We start from the raw sequence: 24,530 nt of genomic DNA, 5'->3' as shown, positions 1-24,530 counted from the left end.
GTGAGCCTCAAACCCAATGAGTGACAATGCACCAAGGTAAGAGGTTCTCTTCAGTGCAAGAGCCAGTGCAAGAGGATATAAGCCTCACATTTAATGGGTGACATTGCACCAAGATGAAAGGTTCCTTCCAAAACAAAGGCCAATGCCACAGGGTGTTAGACTCAATACCAATGAGTGACACTGTACCAGGGTGAGAGGTTCCCTCCAGTGGAAGAGCCGGTGCCACATGGTGTGAGCCTCACACCCAATAGGTGACGCTGCACCAAGGTGAGAGGTTCCCTCCAGTGCAAGAGCCAGTGCCACATGATATGAGCCTCACACTCAATGGGTGACATTGCAAAAAGGTATAAGGTTCCTTCCTAGACAAAGGCCAATGTCACAGGGTGTGAGCCTCACTCCCAATGAGTGACACTGCACCAAGGTGAGAGGTTCCCTCCAGTGCAAGAGCAAGTGCCACAGGATTTGAGCCTCAAAATCTATGGGATACATTGCACCAAGGTGAAAGGTTCCTTCCAAGGCAAGAGCGAGTGCCAGAGGGTGTGAGTCTCGCTCCCAATAAGTGACACTGCAACAAGTTAAGCGGTTCTCTCCTAGACAAACACCAAATCCACAGGGTGTGAGCCTCACTCCCAATGAGTGACACTACACAAAGGTGGGAGGTTCCCACAAGTAAAAGAGCCAGTGCCACAGAGTCTGAACCTCACTCCCAATGAGTGACACTGCACCAATGTGAGAGGTTCCCTCCAGTGCAAGAGCCAGTGCCACAGGGTGTGAGCCTCACACCCAATGAGTGACACTGCACCAAGGTGAGAGGTTCTCTTCAGTGCAAGAGCCAGTGCCAGAGGATATAAACCTCACACTTAATGGTTGACATTGCACCAAGGTGAAAGGTTCCTTCCAAAACAAAGGCCAATACCACAGGGTGTGAGACTCACTACCAATGAGTGACATTGTACCAGGGTGAGAGGTTCCCTTCAGTGGAAGAGCCAGTGCCACATGGTGTGAGCCTCACACCCAATGGGTGACGCTGCACCAAGGTGAGAGGTTCCCTCCAGTGCAAGAGCCAGTGCCACAGGATAAGAGCCTCACACTCAATGGGTGACATTGCAAAAAAGGTGAAAGGTTCCTTCCAAGACAAAGGCCAATGCCACAGGTTGTAAGCCTCACTCCCAAAGAGTGACACTGCACCAATGTGAGAGATTCCCTCCAGTGCAAGAGCCAGTGCCAAGAGTGTGAGCCTCACACCCAATGGGTGACATTGCACCAAGGTGAAAGGTTCCTTCCAAGGGAAGAGGGAGTGCCAGAGGGTGTGAATCTCACTCCCAATAAGTGACACTGCAACAAGTTAAGCGGTTCTCTCCAAGACAAACGCCAATTCCACAGGGTGTGAGCCTCACTCCCAATGAGTGACACTACACCAAGGTGGGAGGTTCCCTCAAGTACAAGAGCCAGTGCCACAGAGTCTGAGCCTCACTCACAATGTGTGACACTGCACCAATGTGAGAGGTTCCCTCCAGCGCAAGAGCCAGTGCCACAGGGTGTGAGCCTCACACCCAATGAGTGACACTGCACGAAGGTGAGAGGTTCTCTTCAGTGCAAGAGCCAGTGCTAGAGGATATAAGCCTCACACTTAATAGGTGACATTGCACCAAGGTGAAAGATTCCTTCCAGGACAAAGGCCAATGCCACAGGGTGTGAGACTCACTACCCATGAGTGACACTGTACCAGGGTGAGAGGTTCCCTCCAGTGGAAGAGCCAGTGCCACATGGTGTGAGCCTCACACCCAATGGGTGACATTGCACCAAGGTGAAAGGTTCCTTCCAAGGGAAGAGCGAGTGCCAGAGGGTGTGAGTCTCACTCCCAATAAGTGACACTGCAACAAGTTAAGCGGTTCTCTCCAAGACAAACACCAATTCAACAGGGTGTGAGCCTCACTCCCTATGAGTGACACTACACCAAGGTGGGAGGTTCTCTCAAGTGAAAGAGCCAGTGCCACACCATGTGAGCCTCACTACCAATCGGTGACACTGCACCAAGGTGAGAGGTTCCTTCCAAGACAAATGCCAATCCCACAGGGTGTGAGCCTCACTGCCAATGAGTGACACTGCACCAAGGACGGGAGATTCCCACAAGTACAAGAACCAGTGCCATAGAGTGTGAGCCTCACTCCCAATGAGTGATACTGCACCAATGTGAGAGGTTCCCTCCAGTGCAAGAGCCAGTGCCACAAGGTGTGAGCCTCACACCCAATGAGTGACACTGCACCAAGGCGAGAAGTTCCCTCCAGTGCAAGAGACAGTTGCACAGGATATGAGCTTCACACTCAATGGGTGACATTGCACCAAGGTGAAAGGTTCCTTCCAAGACAAAGGCCAATGCCACTGGGTGTGTGCCTCACTCCCAATGAGTGACACTGGACCAAGGTAACAGGTTTCTTAAAGACAAATAGTCAATGCCACAGGTTGTGAGACTTACTCCCAATTTGTGACACTGCTCCAAGGTGAGAGATTCCCTCAAATTGAAATGCTAATGTCACAGGGTGTGAGACTCAATCCCAATGAGTGACACTGCACCAAGGTGGGAGGTTCTCTCTAATTGTAATGCCAATGCCACAGGGTGTGAGCCTCACTCCCAATGAGTGACACTGCACCAAGGTGGGAGGTTCCCACAAGTACAAGAGCCAGTGTCACAGGGTGTGAGCCTCACACCCAATGTTTGACACTGCACCAAGGTGAGAGGTTCCATCCAGTGCAAAAGCCAGTGCCACAGGATATGAGCCTCACACTGAATGGGTGACATTGCACCAAGGTGAAAGTTTCCTTCCAAGACAAAGGCCATTGCCACAGGTTGTGAGCCTCTCTCCCAATGAGTGACACTGCACCATTGTGAGAGGTTCCCTCCAGTGGAAGAGCCAGTGCCACAGGGTGTGAGCCTCACACCTAGTGGGTGACACTGCTCCAAGGTGAGAGGTTCCCTCCAGTGCAAGAGCCAGAGCCACGTGATATGAGCCTCACACTCAATGGGTGACATTGCACCAAGGTGGAAGGTTCCTTCCAAGACAAAGGCCAATGCCAGAGGGTGTGAGCCTCACTCCCAATGAGTGACACTGTACCAAGGTAAGAGTTTTCCTCATAGACAAATGGTCAATGCCACAGGTTGTGAGCCTTACTCCCAATGAGTGACACTGCTTCAAGGTTCGAGGTTCCCTCCAATTGAAAGGCCAATGCCACAGGGTGTGAGCCTCACTCCCAATGAGTGACACTACACCAAATTTGAGAGGCTCCCTCCAGTGCAAGAGCCAGTGCCACAGGGTGTGAGTCTCAATCCCAAAAAGTGACACTGTACCAAGGTGAGAGGTTCCCTCCAATCAAAATGCCAATGACACAGGTTGTGAGCCTCACTCCCAATGAGTGACACTGTACCAAGGTGGGAGGTTCCCACAAGTACAAGAGCCAGTGCCACAGGGTATGAGCATCACTCCCAATGAGTGACTCTGCACCAATGTGAGAGGTTCCCTCCAGTGCAAGAGCCAATGGAAACAGGGTGTGAGCCTCACTCCCAATGAGCGACACTGCACCAAGGTGGGAGGTTCCCTCCAGTGAAAGAGCGAGTGTCAGAGGGTGTGAGCCTCACTGCCAATAAGTGACACTGCAACAAGTTGAGAGATGCCTCCAAGACAAATGCCAATTCCACAGGGTGTGAGCCTCACTCCCAAGGAGTGACACTGCACCAAGGTGGGAGGTTCCCAGAAGTACAAGAGCCAGTGCCACATGGTGTGAGCCTCACTCCCAATGAGAGTTACACTGTACCAATGTGAGAGGTTCCCTTCGGTGCAAGAGCCAGTGCCACAGGATATGAGCCTCACACTCAATGGGTGATATTGCACCAAGGTGAAAGTTTCCTTCCAAGACAAAGGCCAATACCACAGGGTGTGATCCTCAATCCCAATAAGTGACACTGGATCAAGGTAAGAGGTTTCCTCAAAGACAAATGGTCATTTCCACTGGTTGTGAGACATACTCCGAATGAGTGACACTGCTCCAAGGTGAGAGGTTCCCTCCAATCGTAAGGCCAATTCTACAAGGTGTGAGCCTCACTCCCAATGAGTGACACTACCCCAAATTTGAGAGGTTCATCCAGTGCAAGAGCCAGTGCCACAGGGAGTGAGCATCACTCCCAATGAGTGACACTGCACCAAGGTGAGAGGTTATCTCCAATCAAAATGCCAATGCCACAGGGTGTGAGCCTCAATTCCAATGAGTGACACTACACCAAATTTGAGAGGCTCCCTCCAGTGCAAGAGCCAGTGCCACAGGCTGCGAGCCTCACTCCTACTGAGTGACACTGCACCAAGGTGAGAGGTTCCCTCCAGTAGAGGAGCCAGTGCCACAGGGTGTGAACATCACACCCAATGGGAGACACTGCACCAAGGTGAGAGGTTCCCTCCAGTGCAAGTGCCAGTGCCACAGGATATGAGCCTCACACTCAATGGGTGACATTGCACCAAGGTGAAAGGTTCCTTCCAAGTCAAACGCCAATGCCACAGGGTGTGAGCCTCACTCCCAATGAGTGACAATGGACCAAGGTAAGAGGTTTCCTCAAAGACAAATGGTCAATGCCAAAGGTTGTGAGCCTTACTCCCAATGAGTGACAATGCTACAAGGTGAGATGTTCCCTCCAATCGAAAGGCCAATGCCACAGAGTGTGAGCCTCACTCCCAATGAGTGACACTACACCAAATTTGAGAGGCTCCCTCCAGTGCAAAAGCCAGTGCCACTGGGTGTGAGCCTCACACCCAATGGGTGACACTGCGCCAAGGTGAGAGGTTCCCTCCAGTGCAAGAGCCAGTGCCACAGGATATGAGCCTCACACTCAATGGGTGACATTGCACCAAGGTGAAAGGTTCCTTCCAAGACAAACGCCAATGCCACAGGGTGTGAGCCTCACTCCCAATGAGTGACAATGGACCAAGGTGAGAGGTTCTCTCCAGTAAGAGCCAGTGGCAATGGTTGTGAGCCACAATCCCAATGAGTGACACTGCACCAAGGTGAGAGGTTCGTTCCAAGACAAATGCCAATCCCACAGGGTGTGAGCCTCACTCCCAATGAGTGACACTGCACCAAGGTGGGAGCTTCCCACAAGTACAAGGACCAGTGCCACAGGGTGTGAGCCTCACACCCAATGATTGACACTGCACCAAGGTGAGAGGTTCCCTCCAGTGGAAGAGCCAGTGCCACATGGTGTGAGCCTCACACCCAATGGGTGACAATGCACCAAGGTGAGAGGTTCCCTCCAGTGCAAGAGCCAGTGCCACAGGGTGTGAGCCTCACACTCAATGGGTGACATTGCAGCAAGGTGAAAGGTTCCTTCCAAGACAAAGGCCATGCCACAGGGTGTGAGCCTCACTCCCAATGAGTGACACTGTACCAAGGTAAGAGTTTTCCTCATAGACAAATGGTCAATGCCATAGATTGTGAGCCTTACTCCCAATGAGTGACACTGCTTCAAGGTGAGAGGTTCCCTCCAATTGAAAGGCCAATGCCACAGGGTGTGAACCTGACTCCCAATGAGTGACACTACACCATATTTGAGAGGCTCCCTCAGTGCAAGAGTCAGTGCCACAGTGTGTGAGTCTCACTCCCAAAAAGTGACACTGTACCAAGGTGAGAGGTTCCCGCCAATCAAAATGCCAATGCCACAGGTTGTGAGCCTCACTCCCAATGAGTGACACTGTACCAAGGTGGGAGGTTCCCACAAGTACAAGAGCCAGTGCCACAGGGTGTGAGCCTCAGTCCCAATGAGTGACTCTGCACCAATGTGAGAGGTTCCCTCCAGTGCAAGAGCCAATGCCACAGGGTGTGAGCCTCACTCCAAATGAGTGACACTGCACCAAGGTGGGAGGTTCCCTCCAGTGCAAGATCGAGTGTCAGAGGGTGTGAGCCTCACTCCCAATAAGTGACACTTCAACAACTTGAGAGGTTCCCTCAAGACAAATGCCAATTCCACAGGGTGTGAGCCTCACTCCCATGGAGTGACACTGCACCAAGGTGGAGGGTTTCCAGAAGTACAAGAGCCAGTGCCACATGGTGTGAGCCTCACTCCCAATGAGCGACACTGCACCAATGTGAGAGGTTCCCTCCAGTGCCAAAGCCAGTGCCACAGGATATGAGCCTCACACTCAATGGGTGATATTGCACCAAGGTGAAAGTTTCCTTCCAAGACAAAGGCCAATGCCACAGGGTGTGATCCTCAATCCCAATAAGTGGCACTGGATCAAGGTAAGAGGTTTCCTCAAAGACAAATGGTCAATTCCACTGGTTGTGAGCCTTACTCCTAATGAGTGACACTGCTCCAAGGTGAGGGGTTCCCTCCAATCGAAAGGCCTATGCCACAAGGTGTGAGCCTCACTCCCAATGAGTGACACTACACCAAATTTGAGAGGTTCATCCAGTGCAAGAGCCAGTGCCACAAGGAGTGAGCATCACTCCCAGTGAGTGACACTGCACCAAGGTGAGAGGTTATCTCCAATCTAAATGCCAATGCCACAGGGAGTGAGCCTCACTTCCAATGAGTGACACTACATGAAATTTGAGAGGCTCCCTCCAGTGCAAGAGCCAGTGCCACAGGGTGTGAGCCTCACTCTCAATGAGTGACACTGCACCAAGCTGATAGGTTCCCTCCAATCGAAATGCCAATGCCACAGGGTGTGAGCCTCACTCCCAATAAGTGACAATGCACCAAGGTGGGAGGTTCGCTTCAGTGCAAGAGCCAGCGCCAGAGGGTGTTAACCTCACTCCCAATAAGTGACACTGAAAAAAGTTAATCGGTTCCCTCTAAGACAGACGCCAATTCCACAGGGTGTGAGCCTCACTCCCAATGAGTGACACTGCACCAAGGTGGGAGGTCCCCACAAGTACAAAAGCCAGTGAAAACAGGGTGTGAGCCTCACTCCCAATGAGTGACACTGCATCAATGTGAGAAGTTCCCTCCAGTGCAAGAGCCAGTGCCACAGGGTGTGAGCCTCACACCCAATGAGGGACACTGCACCAAGGTGAGAGGTTCCCTTCAGTGCAAGAGCCAGTGCCACAGGATCTGAGCCTCACACTCAATGGGTTACATTGCACCAAGGTGAAAGGTTCCTTCCAAGACAAAGGCCAATGCCACAGGGTGTGAGACTCACTACCAATGAGTCACACTGCACCAAGGTGAGAGGTTCCCTCCAGTGGAAGAGCCAGTGCCACATGTTGTGAACCTCACACCCAATGGGTGACACTGCACCAAGGTGAGAGGTTCCCTCCAGTGATTAGCCAGTTCTGAGATAACCTCTTTTAAAAATTAAATAAACGTAATACTGTGATTGTATTTTAAATTACTGTGATCCACTTACTTGCACTTTAAAAGCAACCATCACTTCGCCTTTGGCGATATTACACGATCGTAGGGACATCCCCCCTGCGCCATCTTTGTTGGTGCTCTAGCGGCCCACTGTACTTAAATGAGTGGAACGCAAGCGCGCAGCGCGTGCGCCGGAGGCCCGCCAGAGGCAAGCCCGTCTGCGCCCGTCCGCGCCTCGGTCGCGCCTAGCACTACTAACGCTGCCCTAACTTTCACAGGCAGACGCTGCTATTCTAGTGATACTCTCTTCAATTTAGGCAATAGGCAGCAGAAGGAGCTTCAACAGGTTTTGACTTGCGGCCTGATTAATAGCAGGTCTCTTGTGAGGCACTATCAAGACATTTGTAACCTGCTGGAAGACCTTGACTTGTACTTGTTGTTCATAACTGAGACTTGGATAAGTTCGAACTCCTCAGTGGAATTAGGAATGGCATGCCCTGCTGGCTATAAGATTCTTCAGAAACCACGCTTAACGGGGAGAGGAGGCGGGGTAGGACTAATCTTTAAGAAGAAGTGGGACTGCGCCCCTCTACCAATCAAAGATATAGTGGGATATGAAACCCTGGCCTTTTCTCTACAGGAGGCCAAGGGGAGAATGCTGACGGGGATGGTCTGTTACAGACCCCCAGGTATGGAATTTAACCACCAGGCATTACTGGATACTATCGTTGCCTTGGCTGCGGGGAACAACCTTTACAACGCAACTGTTACAACGCACTACACTTACAACGCATTTTTTACAACGCAAAATCCATTACAACGCACTACACTTACAACGCATGACACTACAACGCATTTTTAAAAACTACCTTTACAACGCATTCCATTACAACGCCTACTATTACAACGCATAATATTACACTACACTATCCAACACTTACCCTACTGTTGCACCCCCTGGAGTTAGAATAGTAATTTTTACCCCTATACTATCCAACACTTACCCTACTGTTGCACCCCCTGGAGTTAGAATAGTAATTTTTACCCCTATACTATCCAACACTTACCCTACTGTTGCACCCCCTGGAGTTAGAATAGTAATTTTTACCCCTATACTATCCAACACTTACCCTACTGTTGCACCCCCTGGAGTAAGAATAGTAATTTTTACCCCTATACTATCCAACACTTACCCTCCTGTTGCACCCCCTGGAGTTAGAATAGCAATTTTTACCCCTATACTATCCAACACTTACCCTACTGTTGCACCCCCTGGAGTTAGAATAGCAATTTTTACCCCTATACTATCCAACACTTACCCTACTGTTGCACCCTCTGGAGTTAGAATAGTAATTTTTACCCCTATACTATCCAACACTTACCCTACTGTTGCACCCCCTGGAGTTAGAATAGCAATTTTTACCCCTATACTATCCCACACTTACCCTACTGTTGCACCCCCTGGAGTTAGAATAGCAATTTTTACCCCTATACTATCCAACACTTACCCTACTGTTGCACCCCCTGGAGTTAGAATAGTAATTTTTTCCCCTATACTATCCAACACTTACCCTACTGTTGCACCCCCTGGAGTTAGATTAGTAATTTTTACCCCTATACTATCCAACACTTACCCTACTGTTGCACCCCCTGGAGTTAGAATAGTAATTTTTACCCCTATACTATCCAACACTTACCCTACTGTTGCACCCCCTGGAGTTAGAATAGTAATTTTTACCCCTATACTATCCAACATTTACCCTACTGTTGCACCCCCTGGAGTTAGAAAAGTAATTTTTACCCCTATACTATCTAATACTTACCTTAAATGCAATGTAATATTATGCGTTGTAATGGTATGCGTTGTAAAGGTAGTTTTTAAAAATGCGTTGTAGTGTCATGCGTTGTAAGTGTAGTGCGTTGTAATGGATTATGCGTTGTAAAAAATGCGTTGTAAGTGCATGCGTTGTAAAAGTGTGCGTTGTAACGTCATACATCCCTTGGCTGCCACACATTCTAGATTGCTGCTTTTGGGGGACTTTAATCTATGGGGAACAGGGAGTCTTGGAAATCACCTACAAACCCTGAACCATACTTGTGAGAACTGCGGCCTTCGTCAGCTTATCCAACAATCTACGCATGAGGGAGGCCACATGCTTGACTTGGTGTTTGCAAACCCGTCTGAGACAGAGGTATTTAGCATCTCTCCTTTAAACTGGACGGACCACTTCTTAATACAGTTCAGGCTGTTTCTACATGGAGGAAAATCAGTAGGGAACAAACCAGCCAACTTCAGGTGGGGAAGGGACTGGGCTAAGCTCTCTAAGAGGGACACAGCCCCTCCTCTCTTCTCTGGATGGAATTTGTTTGACCCAGAGAAGACGCCTGGAGAGAACTACAACAGCTATAGTAACTCCATCCATCAAGTGCTGGAGGGACTTATACCAAATAAAAAGCTTAGAATGCGTAATACCCCATCAGCCCCTTGGTTTAGTGAGGAGCTTAGAGCGCTACGTTTAGCGTGCCGTCAGGCCGAAAGAAGCTGGCGCAGCCGGTATTCAGAAGCAGATAAAAAAGTCCTAAAAACAGTACAACATCAATACAAGATGGCTATCAGGGAGGCTAAGTCGCAATTCTATGCCAATTACATTTTGCAGGCTTCCAATGGAACCAGGGCTCTGTTTAACATCGTCAGAGACCTTAGCAACCCGGGATGTCTAGCCAGCACTGTTCAGCCATCACAAAACCTGTGCAATGAAATTGCCACATTTTTCATTGACAAGGTGAATAACATCGTAGGTGGGTTTGATCAGAGTAGCATTGAAACTCCCCCGACTATGGTAGTCGGTAGGAGAGATTTCTCTCTGAGCCACTTCCTACACCCCACGGAGGACTCCTTTAACAGCACAGCGTGTGAGGTTTCATCCGGGTCACCTCTTGATCCCCTTCCTCATAAGATCTGGAAGGAACTTGGCCCTGACCTATTCTCGGATTTGTGGCATATTTGCTGCCAATCCCTGAACGAAGGAATTGTACCAAGTGGTTGGAAGCAGGCGATAGTCACCCCATTATTAAAGAAACCATCCTTAGATCCATCGTTGCCGGCCAACTTCCGCCCCATATCCCTTCTACCATTTCCAGTTAAAATGTTGGAGAAATTGGTCAGCAAGTCCTTGTCTAATTTCCTGGAAGAACATCTGCTTCTGGATAGGGACCAGTTTGGCTTCCGGCCAGGGCATGGGACGGAAACCACGTTGACAACCGTTTTGGATAAACTTCGAATGAGAGCCGACTGTGGTAGCTCCTCAGTTATGGTGCTGCTGGATATGTCGGCCGCTTTCGATACGGTTAGTCACGCGGTGTTGCTGGCAAGATTGGAAGGTTTGGGGGTGACAGGCCGGGCCTTGGAATGGTTACAGTCTTATTTGACTGACCGTCAACAGGCAGTGACCTTGACGCCATTTACTTCCCCTTGGTCCCCGGTATGCCATGGAGTACCTCAGGGCTCAGCCATCAGCCCAATCCTCTTCAATGCCTACTTAGGGCTTCTGATCCCTCTAATTAAATCTTTTGGGATCGAGGTAGTTAACTATGCGGACGATATTCAGCTGATGTTCTTCTTGGAAGGAGAGCATGCAGTCCCTCTAAGTTCTTTCCAGACATGTATGAGGAAGGTCTCCGAATGGCTGAGGGCCAATTCACTGCAGCTGAACGCCGGGAAAACGGAGCTATTACACTGCTGAACAGCCAAAATATCCAAACTTCCTTTGGCCGAGTTTCGGCTCTGGCCAGAGGACGCCCCTATACCTGCAGCAAAATCAGTCCGTAACCTGGGGGCCATGATGGACGGAGACCTTCAGTTGCAATCTCAGGCCAATAAAACAATTGGTACCTGTATTGCTTTACTGAGAGCTCTTCGTCAAATCCTCCAGTTGCTCCCTAATGAGGCAAGGTCTCTGGTGGTTCAGAGTACGATCCTGAGTAGACTGGACTATTGTAATTCACTGTACTTGGGTGTTCCCCTCTATATTGTACAGGGATTGCAAAGGGTTCAGTCTACTGCAGCCAAACTGGCCCTCAGGAGACAGCGCGAATCATCTGGGACGCTGGCACTAAGGGACCTCCACTGGCTGCCTGTCAAAAAGAGGATTGAGTTCAAGTCGTTAGTTATGGTCTATAAGGCACTACATAACTTCGGCCCGTTACCTTTGCGGGAACGATTCTCTGGGTACAAACCAGAAAGACTCCTTTGATCTACCAGTCAAAGTTTGGCAGTTGTTGCTAGAGTAAAGCGTGTCAGGATGGGAGGCAGGGCTTTCAGTACGGCGGCAGCTCCCCTCTGGAATCAGATCCCCCTAGAACTGCGGCAGGCCAAAACGCTGCTGGGCTTTAGGAAGGATCTCAAGACATGGCTATTTCGTCAGGAATAGTTGGGCATCGACCCTGACCATTGGCTAGTCGTTCTGCGTTGCTTTATGCTATCGTAGTCTCGTAGCGCCAGGATACCCGATGGGTGGCAGAAAGCGCTTTATAAGAGCTTATACAATACAATACAATACAATACAATACAATACAGTGATAGAGCCAGTGCCACAGGATATGAGCCTCACACTCAAAGGGTGACATTGCACCAAGGTGAAAGGTTCCTTCCAAGACAAAGGCCAATGCCACAGGGTGTGATCCTCGCTCCCAATGAGTGACACTGGATCAAGGTAAGTAGTTTCCTCAAAGACAAATGGTCAATGCTCAGGTTGTGAGCCTTACTCCCAGTGAGAGACACTGCTCCAAGGTGAGAGGTTCCCTCCAATCGAAAGGCCAAAGCCACAGAGTGTGAGCCTCACTCCCAATGAGTGACACTACACCAAATTTGAGAGGCTCCCTCCAGTGCAAAAGCCAGTGCCACTGGGTGTGAGCCTCACACCCAAGGGTGACACTACGCCATGGTGAGAGGTTCCCTCCAGTGCAAGAGCCAGTGCCACAGGATATGAGACTCACATTCAATGGATTTCATTGCACCAAGGTGAAAGGTTCCTTCCAAGACACAGGCCAATGCCATAGAGTGTGAGTCTCAATCCCAATGAGTGACCCTGCACCAAGGTGAGAGGTTCTCTCCAGTAAGAGCCAGTGCCAATGGTCGTGAGCCACAATCCCAATGAGTGACACTGCACCAAGGTGAGAGGTTCCTTCCAAGACAAATGCCAATCCCACAGGATGTGAGCCTCACTCCTAATGAGTGACACTGCACCAAGGTAGGAGCTTCCCACAAGTACAAGGACCAGTGCCACATAGTTTGAGCCTCACTCCCAATGAGTGATACTGCACCAATGTGGGAGGTTCCCTCTAGTGAAAGAGCCAGTGCCACAGGGTGTGAGCCTCACACCCAATGATTGACACTGCACCAAGGTGAGAGATTCCCTCCAGTGGAAGAGCCAGTGCCACATGGTATGAGCCTCACACCCAATGGGTGACACTGCACCAAGGTGAGAGGTTCCCTCCAATGCAAGAGCCAGTGCCACAGGGTGTGAGCCTCACACTCAATGGGTGACATTGCAGCAAGGTGAAAGGTTCCTTCTAAGACAAAGGCCAATGCCACAGGGTGTGAGCCTCACTCCCAATGAGTGACACTGTACCAAGGTAAGAGTTTTCCTCATAGACAAATGGTCAATGCCATAGATTGTGAGCCTTACTCCCAATGAGTGACACTGCTTCAAGGTGAGAGGTTCCCTCCAATTGAAAGGCCAATGCCACAGCGTGTGAACCTGACTCCCAATGAGTGACACTGCACCAAGGTGGGAGCTTCCCACAAGTACAAGGGTCAGTGCCACAGGGTGTGAGCCTCACACCCAATGATTGACACTGCACCAAGGTGAGAGGTTCCCTCCAGTGGAAGAGCCAGTGCCACATCGTGTGAGCCTCACACCCAATGGGTGACAATGCACCAAGGTGAGAGGTTCCCTCCAGTGCAAGAGCCAGTGCCACTGGGTGTGAGCCTCACACTCAATGGGTGACATTGCAGCAAGGTGAAAGGTTCCTGTTGGAAGGCGGACCCCGAGGAGTCGGCGAGACCACCAAGGGGGGCCCTCACACTGTACGAAGTAGCCGAGCGCTGCCGAGAAGTCTCCTGAGAGATCCTTCTCCTATCACGTACTAGCCCAGTAACACCACCACACAGGACTCAAGGAGGTTGTCTCAAGACAAGCAATTATTTATCAGCAATAAAAAGGTTACAAGGTCAATATTTACACGAAGGGATCGAGGGATCCACCAAAAGTCTCAGTGTCTCTTTGGAAGGGTAGGGGTAGCGGGACAGTCTTTGGCAGGAGTGCGGTACGAGGGTACCTGGGGCCCAGTTCTTATCCTCAAGCTGGAGGACCTCCGGATCTCGGAGGGGTCGAGCCGCGACGGCGTCAGCAGGGCTCTGGCGTACAGTTCGTGGAGAGCCGCGATCCAATCAGCAGGGCTCTCAAGATGGTTTCTGCTCAGCTCGAGCCGCGACGTCGTCAGCAGGGCTCCGAGGGAGGTTTCAGCGAGGTTGGGCCATGACAGCGTCAGCAGGGCTCCGATGTTCCAGGTGGCTTCAAAGTGTTCACAAGAAGGAGCCGCGACGCAGTCAGCAGGGCTTGTGATGGTTCCGACAAGAGTTCTTCTCCGTAGGGTCAGCCGCGATTCAATCAGCAGGGCTCTCGACTCCGGGATACAACTGCCGATCTGTGGCGGGGTTGCCCCAGATATAGGTCTGGAGCCCTTTGATGTCCGGACCCAGGCACCCGGTGGGGGCGGAGAGGCCGGGTGGAGGTGGCCAGACGCCCAGCAGGAGAGGCGCCAGGCCCAGGGGAGTTGCAGGGCGATCACACCTTGAGAGGGGAGGACAGTTGGGGGTCCCATCGATACTGTCCTCCGCCGGGAGCGATGAATGGTTCCTGCGGCACCCCCTGGCCAGTTCATGGTGCCTCGATGTCGGGGCTTCGCTGGGGTCGAGGTCGGGTTGAGCGGGGTCGCGCTGGCTGGCGCACAGAGTCACGTGGGTGCCAACAAGATGGCGGAGCCACGAGGGGTATGCGACCTCGTGCAGCTCAGGATGAAGGGCCTCGGTGCAGTTCAGAAGGGTGGCCCGTGAAGGCCGGGGCGGGGAACGGGCACAATCCACGGGGGTAAGGACCATGCCACGAGGCCGGGTCCAACAGGCGTCCCCCCCAGCCGAAGGCATGGAGAGTCACCCATCTCCTTGGGGATTCTCCTCGTCAATGCGGAAGAAGCGGGACAGGCCGTCGGCGTTGGCGTGGTCATTGCCGGGCCGGTGTTCAACGTCAAAGTCCATCCCTTGTAGCGAGATGGACCACCGCAGCAGCTTGGGGTTCTCGCCCCGCATTTGCATTAACCACCGCAGGGGCCGGTGGTCGGTCTGGACCCGGAAGTGGGTACCGAAGAGGTAGGGCCGGAGTTTCTTAAGGGCCCACACCACAGCGAAGGCCTCACGCTCGATGGTGCTCCATCGTTGCTCCCGGGGCAGTAGCCGTCGGCTGATGAAGGCCACTGGTCGGTCAAGCCCCTCTTCATTGGCCTGGGACAGGACGGCCCCGATCCCATACTCGGAGGCGTCCGTCTGCACCACAAACTCCTTATTGTAGTCAGGGGCCTGTAGCACCGGGGCAGTACACATTGCGGTCTTTAGGGTGTCGAAGGCTGCTTGGCAGCGGGGTGTCCAGTGCACCTTCTTGGGCTGCTTTTTGGACGTTAGCTCTGTGAGGGGGCCAACACTGCTCCCATAGTCCCGGATAAACCGCCGGTAGTATCCAGTGAGACCCAGGAAGGCCCGGACAGCGGTCTGGGTAGTGGGGGGTTCCCAGGCCTGGATGGCATCTATTTTTGGTTGGAGAGGGGCCACCTGCCCGCTCCCCACTTGATGGCCCAGGTAGGTCACGGATCCGTGGCCGATCTGGCATTTGCTGGCCTTGATCGTGAGCCCGGCCCGCTGGAGGGCGGCCAGGACGGCTTTAATGTGAAGGAGGTGCTCTGCCCAGTGGTTGCTGTACACGGCAATGTCATCTAGGTAGGCCGCGCTGAAGGCCTCAAGCCCGGCCAAAACCTTGTTCACCAGTCTTTGAAAAGTGGCCGGGGTGTTCTTCATTCCGAAGGGCATCACCCGAAAGTGGTAATGCCCATCCGGGGTCGAAAAGGCCGATCTTTCTTGGGCGCCGGGGGTGAGCTGGATCTGCCAGTACCCGGCGGTGAGGTCCAGCGTGCTCAAGTAGCGAGCGGCCCCTAAGCGGTCGATGAGTTCGTCGGCCCTGGGTATAGGGTGGGCGTCCGTCTTGGTCACAGCATTCAGGGCTCAGTAGTTCACGCAGAATCGCAACTCCGGGGGGTGGCCGGGAGCTGCGGCCTTTGGCACCAGGACGACAGGGCTGGCCCACGGGCTGTCGGAGGGTTCGATGACCCCCAGGGCCAGCATCTTCGTTACTTCGGCCTGGATGCATGCCCGCACTCGGTCGGGTACCCGGTAGGCTCTGTGTCGCACGGGGGGGCTCTCCCCGGTGTCGATGTCGTGGACGCACCAGTGGGTCACCCCCGGGGTGAGGGAGAAGAGGGCTGCGTAGTTCTGCAGCAGTTGCCGGCAGTCGTTGCACTGTTCCGGAGTCAGGGAAGAGGCGAGTTGGACACCCTCGATTGTTCCATCATGGACGTTGGACTGCAAGAGGTCGGGCAGGGGCTCGGAGTCGTCCTCGCCCCCCTCGTCGGTCGCCAGTAGCAGGCTCAGTTCGGTCCGGGCAAAGTGGGGTTTTAGCCTGTTAGCATGTAGGACCCGGAGGGGGTTCCGGGGGGACTCCAGGTCGACCAGGTAGGTGACGGGACTTTTCTTCTCCACTACCTTGAAGGGCCCGGTCCACTTGTCCTGGAGGGCGCCGGGTTCAACCGGGGCCATGACCCATACCTTCTGACCTGGCTCGAATTCTATGGTAGAGGAGTTCCGATCGTACCACCGCTTCATGTCCTCCTGGCTGGCCTCGAGGTTGGCTTCGGCCATGGCTCGGAACTTGCGGGTCTGGTTTCGGAGGGTCAGGAGGTATCGGTAGACGTCCGGAGGGGCGCCTTGGGGCTTCGTCTCCCAGCTCTCTTTGACCAGGCTGAGCGGTCCGCGGACCGGGTGTCCGTACAATAGTTCAAACGGGCTGAACCCCAGGGACTTCTGCGGGACCTCCCGATAGGCAAACAGGAGGCACGGCAGCAGGACATCCCATCTCCGCCTGAGGGGCTCTTCCAGGCCCTGGATCATTCCCTTTAATGTTCTGTTGAACCGCTCAACCAGTCCGTTCCCCTGATGGTGATAGGGGGTCGTGAACTTGTATGTGACCCCGCACTGCTGCCACAGGGACCGCATGTATCTGGAAATACAGTTTGTGCCTCTGTCGCTCACCACTTCGCGGGGAAATCCCACTCGGGAGAAGATCCCCATTAATGCCCGGCCTACCACGGGGGCCGTTATAGTTCTTAGCGGGACCGCCTCCGGGTACCTGGTGGCGTGGTCCACGAGGACCAGGATGAAGCGGTGGCCCAGGGCGGTCTGGGGGTCTAGGGGCCCCACGATATCGATTCCGACCCGTTCGAACGGGGTGCTGACGGCTGGAAAGGGTTGGAGGGGGGCCTTGACCCGACCCCCCGTCTTCCCGCTGGCTTGGCAGGTCTGGCAGGACCGGCAGTGGTTGTCCACGTCTCTCCGCATCCGGGGCCAGTAGAAGTGGGTCACCAGACGGCTGTACGTTTTGTCTTGCCCCAAGTGTCCGGCGAGGGGCACATCATGTGCCAGGTTGAGCAGGAACTCCCGGAAGCAGAGGGGGACCACCAACACTCGGCTGGCCCCGAGTTCTGCCACTTTCTGCTCACTGTATAGCAGGCCCTCGGCCCAGTAGACCCAGTGGGTGCCGGTCTGGTCCCCGTTGGTTTGGGCGGACACTTGTTGGCGGACCCCTTCGAGAGTGGGGCAGGACTGCTGCTCTTGTTGGAACTGCTCCCGGGTGGGGCCCCCTTCGTGTCGCCATTGTGTCAGCTCTGGTAGGGCGCACGGGGAAGCCATCTCTTCGGGGGAGGATTCACTAGGTCCGGGGTCGGTGTCCGCCTCCCCCTCGCTGCTGGCGGGAGGTGGTGCGAGCCCCTCGGGCTGGGCGGCCCCGGAGGCCGAGGATGAGCGGGGGGCCCGGGTGGTCATGGACCGGGTGATGGCACAGGCCCAGTCAGATAGTCCCAGCATTCGGAGGTTCTCTCGTTGCTCTACTTGAGCCCAGGGGGAACTCTCCAAGTCGTTCCCCAGGAGGCAGTCGACGGGGGCGCCGTCGCGTACCGTCACCATCAGCAGGCCCGTCACCCCTCCCCACTCGAAGGGGACCAGGGCCATCAGGCACAGGCTTTCGCTGTTGTCGGCCGTCCGGACGGGACACAGCACATTCGGTAGGATCTGTTCGGGGGTCACCAGGTGGCAGCGGACAGCGGTGACACTAGCGCCGGTGTCACGAAGGGCTTCGGCCCGTTGTCCATTGACCGTGACCTGCTGCCGGTACTTCTGGGTGTTGCTTGGGATGGGGGTGCAGGGTACCATTTCTCGGCTACCCAGGCAGACCAGGGACATGGCTGCCGGCTCCCATTCAGTGGTCCCTCGGTCGAGGGTCTCCTCTTCCTCTTCTCCTTCTCCCAGGGCGGCGGCCGCCAGCTGTCGGGGCGGGGGCCCGCCGGCCCCGTTTCTTCGGTTCAGGGAGCAGACCGGATCGCTGGCATAGTGTCCTGTTTGTTGGCAGCCGTAGCACGTTACTGGTGGCCGTGGTCCGGGTCTGGCCGGGGGCGCCCCCCTTCGGGCTAGGCTCGGGGAGAGTTGTTGCTGCAGTGGCCCTCGAGGGGGGCTCCTGTGGGCCCCGGCGGGAGGGTCTCGGTTCCTGTTCGGCCCTCCCCCTCCACCGCGTTGGCGGGGGGGTCCGGTGGGGTTCCTCTGGTACTCCCCCATTGAGTTCCGGGGGACCCGGGAGTTGACCCATCGATCGGCCTCGACGGCGAGTTTTCGCGGGTCGGTCATTTTGCTGTCGAGGAGGTGCTGTCTCAGTTCCACGAAGCAATTGTTGGAGAGATGTTCCCACACGATGAGGTCGACCAGCTGCCCGTAGGTGGTTACTTTGCTACCTCTGATCCACCCTTCTAGGGACCGACTGAAAAAGTCCACATATTCCACCCAGGTGGTGCCCGGGATTTTCTTGCAGTCTCTGAACCGCTGGCGGTACATTTCTGCGGTTAGCCTGTAGCGGGTGAGCAGAGCCTCCTTCATGTGATCGTAGGAGGTCATCACCTCCTCCGGCAGCTGGAGCAGTGTGTCTCGACCCTCACTCAGGAACCGCCCCCACAGGCCCGCGCCCCAGTCTTTTCGGGGCACCCGATGAGAGGTCATGGCCACCTCGTAGGCCTTGAACCATTGTTGGATGTCGTCATTCTTGTAGTACTCCTTGACGACCTCTTTCGGGATATGTACCTTGGTCTCGGCAGGCGATAGAGTGTCTCTAGTACTGGGGGCGTTGGTCCCTCCGTTCTTGGCCTTGTTTTCGAGCTCCTTGAGGCTGCGCTCGTGCTCAAGGGTCAGTTTCTTTTCCTCCAACTCCCGGTGTCGCCTCTTCTCCTCTATCTCCTCTTGAAGCCGTAGCTGCTCTAGGGCCAGTTTCTTTTCTGCCAGCTGGAGTTCGCCGTCCAGCCGCAGTCGTGCGAGCTCTAGCTCGTGGTTCCGGACCTTCTCCCGCTCTCGTATTTCTTCTTCGGAGAGGCCGGTTTCTAGGCACTTTCTTCCTCCGGTTGCCGGAGTCAGTGCGGTTGATGTGGTCTCAGTCAGGGGCAAGGGACCTTCTTCCTGGGAGGGGCCTGCCCCGGCCTCCAGCCACGTCCTCAGAGCTTTCTGCATGTCCTCTTTGGTACCTAGGCCGGTGGTTGCAATGCCTTTGTCTTTGCAGAACTGTTTTAACTCTTTGTGCGTATATTCTTCCAGCCGTTCGGGCTGGAACTCCATTGTCGCGTTGTTTTCCTGGCTGCTCATGATTACTGTCCGTTTGGATGGGTAGCTAGTGGGTACTGGCTGGTACGTACTGCATTCGGCTCGGATCCCGTCGCTGGCCACCAAATGTTGGAAGGCGGACCCCGAGGAGTCGGCGAGACCACCAAGGAGGGCCCTCACACTGTACGAAGTAGCCGAGCACTGCCGAGAAGTCTCCTGAGAGATCCTTCTCCTATCACGTACTAGCCCAGTAACACCACCACACAGGACTCAAGGAGGTTGTCTCAAGACAAGCAATTCTTTATCAGCAATAAAAAGGTTACGAGGTCAATATTTACACGAAGGGATCGAGGGATCCACCAAAAGTCTCAGTGTCTCTTTGGAAGGGTAGGGGTAGCGGGACAGTCTTTGGCAGGAGTGCGGTATGAGGGTACCTGGGGCCCAGTTCTTATCCTCAAGCTGGAGGACCTCCGGATCTCGGAGGGGTCGAGCCGCGACGGCGTCAGCAGGGCTCTGGCGTACAGTTCGTGGAGAGCCGCGATCCAATCAGCAGGGCTCTCAAGATGGTTTCTGCTCAGCTCGAGCCGCGACGTCGTCAGCAGGGCTCCGAGGGAGGTTTCAGCGAGGTTGGGCCGCGACAGCGTCAGCAGGGCTCCGATGTTCCAGGTGGCTTCAAAGTGTTCACAAGAAGGAGCCGCGACGCAGTCAGCAGGGCTCGTGATGGTTCCGACAAGAGTTCTTCTCCGTAGGGTCAGCCGCGATTCAATCAGCAGGGCTCTCGACTCCGGGATACAACTGCCGATCTGTGGCGGGGTTGCCCCAGATATAGGTCTGGAGCCCTTTGATGTCCGGACCCAGGCGCCCGGTGGGGGCGGAGAGGCCGGGTGGAGGTGGCCAGACGCCCAGCAGGAGAGGCGCCAGGCCCAGGGGAGTTGCAGGGCGATCACACCTTGAGAGGGGAGGACAGTTGGGGGTCCCATTGATACTGTCCTCCGCCGGGGGCGATGAATGGTTCCTGCGGCACCCCCTGGCCAGTTCGTGGTGCCTCGATGTCGGGGCTTCGCTGGGGTCGAGGCCGGGTTGAGCGGGGTCGCGCTGGCTGGCGCACAGAGTCACGTGGGTGCCAACAAGATGGCGGAGCCACGAGGGGTATGCGACCTCGTGCAGCTCAGGATGAAGGGCCTCGGTGCAGTTCAGAAGTGTGGCCCGTGAAGGCCGGGGCGGGGAACGGGCACAATCCACGGGGGTAAGGACCATGCCACGAGGCCGGGTCCAACAGTTCCTTCCAAGACAAAGGCCATGCCACAGAGTGTGAGCCTCACTCCCAATGAGTGACACTGTACCAAGGTAAGAGTTTTCCTCATAGACAAATGGTCAATGCCATAGATTGTGAGCCTTACTCCCAATGAGTGACACTGCTTCAAGGTGAGAGGTTCATTCCAATTGAAAGGCCAATGCCAGAGGGTGTGAACCTGACTCCCAATGAGTGACACTACACCATATTTGAGAGGCTCCCTCCAGTTCAAGAGTCAGTGCCACAGGGTGTGAGCCTCACTCCCAAAAAGTGACACTGTACCAAGGTGAGAGGTTCCCGCCAATCAAAATGCCAATGCCACAGGTTGTGAGCCTCACTCCCAATGAGTGACACTGTACCAAGGTGGGAGGTTCCCACAAGTACAAGAGCCAGTGCCACAGGGTGTGAGCCTCAGTCCCAATGAGTGACTCTGCACCAATGTGAGAGGTTCCCTCCAGTGCAAGAGCCAATGGCACAGGGTGTGAGCCTCACTCCAAATGAGTGACACTGCACCAAGGTGGGAGGTTCCCTCCAGTGCAAGAGCGAGTGTCAGAGGGTGTGAGCCTCACTCCCAATAAGTGACACTGCAACAAGTTGAGAGGTTCCTTCCAAGACAAATGCCAATTCCACAGGGTGTGAGCCTCACTCCCAAGGAGTGACACTGCACCAATGTGAGAGGTTGCCTCCAGTGCAAGAGACAGTGCCACAGGATATGAGCCTCACCTCAATGGGTGATATTGCACCAAGGTGAAAGTTTCCTTCCAAGACAAAGGCCAATGCCACAGGGTGTGATCCTCAATCCCAATGAGTGACACTGGATCAAGGTAAGAGGTTTCCTCAAAGACAAATGATCAATTCCACTGGTTGTGAGCCTTACTCCTAATGAGTGACACTGTTCCAAGGTGAGGGGTTCCCTCCAATCGAAAGGCCAATGCCACAAGGTGTGAGCCTCACTCCCAATGAGTGACACTACACCAAATTTGAGAGGTTCATCCAGTGCAAGAGCCAGTGCCACAAGGAGTGAGCATCACTACCAATGAGTTACACTGCACCAAGGTGAGAGGTTATCTCCAATCGAAAGGCCAATGACACAGGGAGTGAGCCTCACTTCCAATGAGTGACATTACAAAAAATTTGAGAGGCTTCCTCCAGTGCAAGAGCCAGTGCCACAGGGTGTGAGCCTCACTCCCAATGAGTGACACTGCACCAAGGTGATAGGTTCCCTCCAATCGAAATGCCAATGCCACAGGGTGTAAGCCTCGCTCCCAATGAGTGACACTGGATCAAGGTAGGTAGTTTCCTCAAAGACAAATGGTCAATGCCACAGGTTGTGAGCCTTACTCCCAGTGAGAGACACTGCTCCAAGGTGAGAAGATCCCTCCAATCGAAAGGCCAATGCCACAGAGTGTGAGCCACACTCCCAATGAGTGACACTAAAACAAATTTGAGAGGCTCCCTCCAGTGCAAAAGCCAGTGCCACTGGGTGTGAGCCTCACACCCAATGGGTGACACTGCACCAAGGTGAGAGGTTCCCTCCAGTGCAAGAGCCAGTGCCACAGGATATGAGCCTCACACTCAATGGGTGACATTGCACCAAGGTGAAAGGTTCCTTCCAAGACACAGGCCAATGCCACAGGGTGTGAGCCTCAATCCCAATGAGTGACCCTGCACCAAGGTGAGAGATTCTCTCCAGTAAGAGCCAGTGCCAATGGTTGTGAGCCACAATTTCCAATGAGTGACACTGCACCAAGGTGAGAGGTTCCTTCCAAGACAAACGCCAATCCCACAGGGTGTGGGCATCACTCCCAATGAGTGACACTGCACCAAGGTGGGAGCTTCTCACAAGTACAAGGACCAGTGCCACAGAGTTTGAGCCTCACTCCCAATGAGTGATACTGCACCAATGTGAGAGGTTCCCTCCAGTGCAAGAGCCAGTGCCACAGGGTGTGAACCTCACACCCAATGATTGACACTGCACCAAGGTGAGAGGTTCCCTCCAGTGGAAGAGCCAGTGCCACATGGTGTGAGCCTCACACCCAATGGGTGACACTGCACCAAGGTGAGAGGTTCCCTCCAGTGCAAGATCCAGTTCCACAGGGTATGAGCCTCACACTCAATGGGTGACATTGCAGCAAGGTGAAAGGTTCCTTCCAAGACAAAGGCCAATGCCACAGGGTGTGAGCCTCACTCCCAATGAGTGACACTGTACCAAGGTAAGAGTTTTCCTCATAGACAAATGGTCAATGCCATAGATTGTGAGCCTTACTCCCAATGAGTGACACTGCTTCATGGTGAGAGGTTCCCTCCAATTGAAAGGCCAATGCCACAGGGTGTGAACCTGACTCCCAAAGAGTGAACCTACACCATATTTGAGATGCTCCCTCCAGTGCAAGAGTCAGTGCCACAGGGTGTGAGCCTCACTCCCAAAAAGTGACACTGTACCAAGGTGAGAGGTTCCCGCCAATCAAAATGCCAATGCCACAGGTTGTGAGCCTCACTCCCAATGAGAGACACTGGATAGAGGTAAGAGGTTTCCTCAAAGACAAATGGTCAATTCCACTGGTTGTGAGCCTTACTCCTAATGAGTGACACTGCTCCAAGGTGAGGGGTTCCCTCCAATCGAAAGGCCAATGCCACAGGGAGTGAGCCTCACTTCCAATGAGTGACACTACACAAAATTTGAGAGGCTCCCTCCTGTGCAAGAGCCAGTGCCACAGGGTGTGAGCCTCACTACCAATGAGTGACACTGCACCAAGGTGATAGGTTCCTTCCAATCGAAATGCCAATGCCACAGGGTGTGAGCCTCACTCCCAATAAGTGGCAATGCACCAAGGTGGGAGGTTTGCTCCAGTGCAAGAGCCAGAGGGTGTGAACCTCACTCCCAATAAGTGACACTGCAACAAGTTAAGAGGTTCCCTCCAAGACAAATGCCAATTCCACAGGGTGTGAGCCTCATTCCCAATGGGTGACACTACACCAAGCTGGGAGGTTCCCACAAGTACAAGAGACGGTGCCACAGGGTGCGAGCCTCTCTCCCAATGAGTGACACTGCACCAAGGTGAGAGGTTTCCACCAGTGGAGGAGCCAGTGCCACAGGGTGTGAGCACTTAAATCCAGGGGTAGCACCCAATATACCCTTGAGGGCTTGGGCAAATGTGATTGTAATAGTAGAAGGCCAACAAGGGATTTTGTTTTAGGAAGGTTCAATTTCTTTGTGCAAAGCAAAATACTCTTTATATGAGCTCAAGACTGATACTAAACCAAACGTTTTTCAATTAAATTCAGTCAAAGATATATAACAACACACACGGGGTATTTTTTTTTAAGTGAAAAAATCACTGGCTTTTTATATAGAAACAATTGATAAAAAGGAGTACAGAAAACAAGTAAATGTATAATGTGACATGAAGGGAAAAAACAACTAAATATTAGCCACAATTCATGACATTACAAATATCCAATCCGATGAAATAAACAGAGATCTATCTCATATTTAGAGAACAATCAACTATGCATGTATGCTGTGGAAATGGATAATACAGTCGACGTTTCGGTCTGTTAGGGCGTCAATCAGTCAGACCATCTTCAGGACAGTTGAAAAATTCAAAAGAAGACTCCTGCATAAATATAGTATCAATTAATTACAAAAATGGAACATAAAATTCTCTTCATAGTAGATAGAGAAAGCAGAGGGATAGCCCGTGTGTGAGAAAGCAATCTTGTTTAAAAAAATCATTGTGGAAAAGACACCTTATACCGAAGATTATAGCAGCGTTGTGGCATTACCGTATACTTCAGTGAAAAGGGTGAGAAGAGTGTGTTGTTATTAGTGTTAGCTCAATGAGACTGACAAAGAGATGTTGCGCTTACTCATGAGTTGTTTT

Source organism: Triturus cristatus, chromosome 7 (assembly GCF_964204655.1).
Source record: "Triturus cristatus chromosome 7, aTriCri1.1, whole genome shotgun sequence".
NCBI classification, from domain to species: domain Eukaryota; kingdom Metazoa; phylum Chordata; class Amphibia; order Caudata; family Salamandridae; genus Triturus; species Triturus cristatus.
This window is presented reverse-complemented; position numbering follows the sequence as displayed.